Source organism: Morone saxatilis, unplaced genomic scaffold (genome assembly GCF_004916995.1).
Source record: "Morone saxatilis isolate NCDOM2014 unplaced genomic scaffold, NCSU_SB_2.0 Contig19, whole genome shotgun sequence".
Taxonomy (NCBI): Eukaryota; Metazoa; Chordata; class Actinopteri; family Moronidae; genus Morone; species Morone saxatilis.
Genome location: NW_023339751.1, coordinates 24588962 through 24592257, shown reverse-complemented (window position 1 = coordinate 24592257; position 3296 = coordinate 24588962). Strand labels below are relative to the sequence as shown.

The 3296-nt window shown below is 42.5% G+C and overlaps 1 protein-coding gene across 1 annotated transcript in view; it reads left to right on the top strand.

Annotated features, from left to right (window-relative positions):
- The window catches only part of LOC118329308 (bone morphogenetic protein receptor type-1A-like), a gene marked incomplete in the record, with an annotated part of 45538 nt that overhangs the window by 14446 nt on the left and 27796 nt on the right, over nt 1–3296 (top strand). Inside the window, 1 exon segment of the mRNA XM_035663419.1 lies at nt 2672–2785.

Here is a 3296-nt window from a genome sequence, read left to right as displayed (position 1 = left end):
AATCTGTAATCCAGTCAGTCTTTTCAGTATTGAGTCTTAGACTTAAGCACTATCTATGTGATCTTAGTGTTCCTATTTCCTCTTGCATCATTTATATTTCAGCCAAACTTTTCCCTCCAGTTGGGGGTAAAACCTGTATAATTTTTTGCAATGTTGGTTGCAAGGTTTTTACTGCTTTTATACTGTTTCCACTCAGCTGTTAGAATTAATCATAGTTCACATAAAGATAGTTGCATAGAAAGCAGAGCTCTGTTTCACTTCAGTTCATCCTTGTGTGGGAGAGCAGGAACTGTTTTTCCCTCGTCTGTCTCTTTTTCTTGGCAACGCCTCTATCCATAAACTGTGTGTGTGTGCGTGTGTGTGTGCGTGCGTGTGTGTCAGCAGCTGTTTTTTCGCCAACCTCGTGACCGCTCTCAGCCCCCGTCTTCGGACATCTATTTTCTCCTCGTCTGTTCTATAATAACTCAGTGGCTGAATCCCTACCGCTGTCGTTTTTCCTCCCATGGGGTGGAGCCCAGCACTCACTCTATCCCACACACACTCTGAAGTTGCTGGTCAACTCATCAACACTTTTCCACACTGTCTTGAGCTCATTTTCCAGCTGAGTGTGTTGGTTTTGGCGGCAGCAGGGTGTTGTAGTGTGAAGCCAGAGGAGACGGGAGCAGACCCTGCACACCATGCTGAAGATCTGCTGCTCACTCCTGACCCCGACCTTTGATCTCAAGGGATCAGTTTGCTCTTTTTTACCCACAGTCAACGTCAGTCAGTTGGTGTCTCCATCTGTATGTCCAAAACTCTGGTCCAAAGTGAGAGCTCTCAAAAACCTTTGATCAGACCTTCTTTAAAATTCCCTCTGGGTGTTGTGTTCAGAGGATGAACTCATCAGAAATCATCATGTTTGTTCAGTGCAACATTTAAATCTGTTGGATTGCAGTGAACATTTCAGCCACTAGTTTAACTTGACTCTTTTATTTTGTTAGTCTAGCTGTTGTGCGAACAGCTTCCTGTTCTGTCTGCAGTATCTCAGCTGGGTGTGAATATTAACTCACTCTCCTGACGTCGGCCTCCTTGACTAAATAAAGCCTCTTTTGAGGAGCTCTGTGCTGTCAAATAAAAAGGCTTCTGTGTTGGAGGAGACGAGGAGGGAGGAGGCTCCCACTGTCAGCCACGCTGCTCCACTTATCTCCTTACAAACAGCAGCAGTGATCTAATGATGGACCGGATTCGTGCCCTGGAGTCTTAAAGGCAATTCCATTGGACCCTGAGGGGCTCTAGTGGACTTCAGAGGACGCAAAGAGTCTTGAAGCGTTCATTGGCTGCTTTTCAGTATGCTATGTATGTGTATCCTCGCTTCCCTCACTCGGTTGAGCCAAAACTGCCGTAGTGTGTATTTCCATAGCTTGAGTCCTCAGCAACGCCGGTTACTTATGACTGCTGCACAGCTGTATCACCTGTCAAACTGACTGGGACAAATGTCCTCATTCAGATATGTAAATATTGTTGTTGTGGTCTTAAAGAAGTCTCCATTACTTGCTGGATGCCCATAACGTGTGTGTTGTGTTTGTTACAGAGGTTCCAGGGATCATTTAAGGGATCTAGGACTTTGAATAGGTTCCCATGGCACATTTGGCATTCAGGGGTTCTGAGAATGTTCTGTTGGATGTGGATTGGGTTTTAAGGAATCTTCAAGGTTCCAATGATCCATGAGGAGATTGAAGGGAATATAAAGAGGTTCTTGTGTTCCTTGACAGTGTTATAAGGGATCTTCTGAGAAACTTCTGTTGGCCGTTGGGGTGCTCTAGGAGTCTTTTAATGGAGGTTCCTCTTTTATTTAAGAGTGTTGCGATGATCCTAATGATCTTTTTGGAGGTTGATAGGGATCATTACAGAATATTGTTCAGTAACCAAATCACTGGAGAAGCTATTTGGTTGTTTTTTATGATGGTTCACAGAAAACATGTATACATAAAATATATAACCCATCTTTGTTACAGCAGATTGCTTACTGTCCCTGACCTCTTAGATTTGATTTGCTTCAGTAATATCAAGTTCTTCAAAGTTTTACATCATGATGATGATGATGATAAAGAAGTAGGTTACTAAGAAAATGGCAAGATTGATCTTCCTAGTAGGGTTAGACCGACATCAGATCCAATGTTGAGCTTTTTTCCAATAATTGGTATCATTATTTTGTTTTGTTCTTTTCTTCTTAACTTTAGATCTGAGGCAAACTCAATTAAAGATAACATGGAAAAGTTATTTTAAAGCATTGAGCATATGATTCAAGTTTACTCCGATGTTTCATTGAAGTAAGGATTTGAATACAGGACTTGTAACAGAGTATTTTTACACTCAAACAAAAGTATTAGCTTTAAATATACTTAGAATAATGCATATTCTGTTATTGTATTATAATTATTGATGCATTAGTTCATTCATCACTTCAACATTGCAGCTGGAGCTAAGATTTTCATTTTTGCTCCAAATCTATCGGTTCCAAGTATTGGTTATGGGTTTCCTTGATTACTAATAATCAGCCCTGATTGTTTGTTTGGCCTTGTTTTGTTCCATGTGGAATAGAAACATTCAGATTAACAACATAATCGTGGAAATGTTCCAGTGAAAATTTAAAACCTGTTTGTTTGATCGTCCTCGTTTGTCTCTCTGACAGGTTGGTGGTTGTTATGTTGGTCTGATCTGACTGGCTTCCTCTGCTTCAAGACTACATTTCCCATGGAGCCGTGCACCGACACACACACTGTTCTACCATGGAGCCACCAGTCAGGTACGGCGAAACACACACAACCACCACTCAGTGCTCTTCCAGCTCAGCTCCCTGCAGTCAGTGTGTAACGTCTGCAGGATGTTTATTGTGGTCACATGAAAAACATTACTGCCTGGCTTTCTGCTCCTTTTGAGTTACCCTGTGTCTCCAACACACACACACACACACACACACACACACAGAAAACATAAACAAACATCATTTTTTTGTGGACAGGCACCGGTGATTACTCCTTAAAACTTAATTAGCCAACCCCCTCCCCCCTCCTGCTCTTTGAGGAGATTAACCTTTGACCCTGGGGCTGAAGGCATAGATGGCCAATCAGAAGGCTTCCTGGCTTTTAATTGCAGGTTCTGATTGGCTCATTTGAGCTGTCGTCTGGTTTGATTAATAACCACAGTGCAGGAGAGCAGAAAGAGCTGTGATTACACTGAGCCTAAAGGCTGCGTCTGGATCTCTCTCTGTGTGTGTGTGTGTGTGTGTGTGTGTGTGTGTAGGGGCAGAGCTGTAA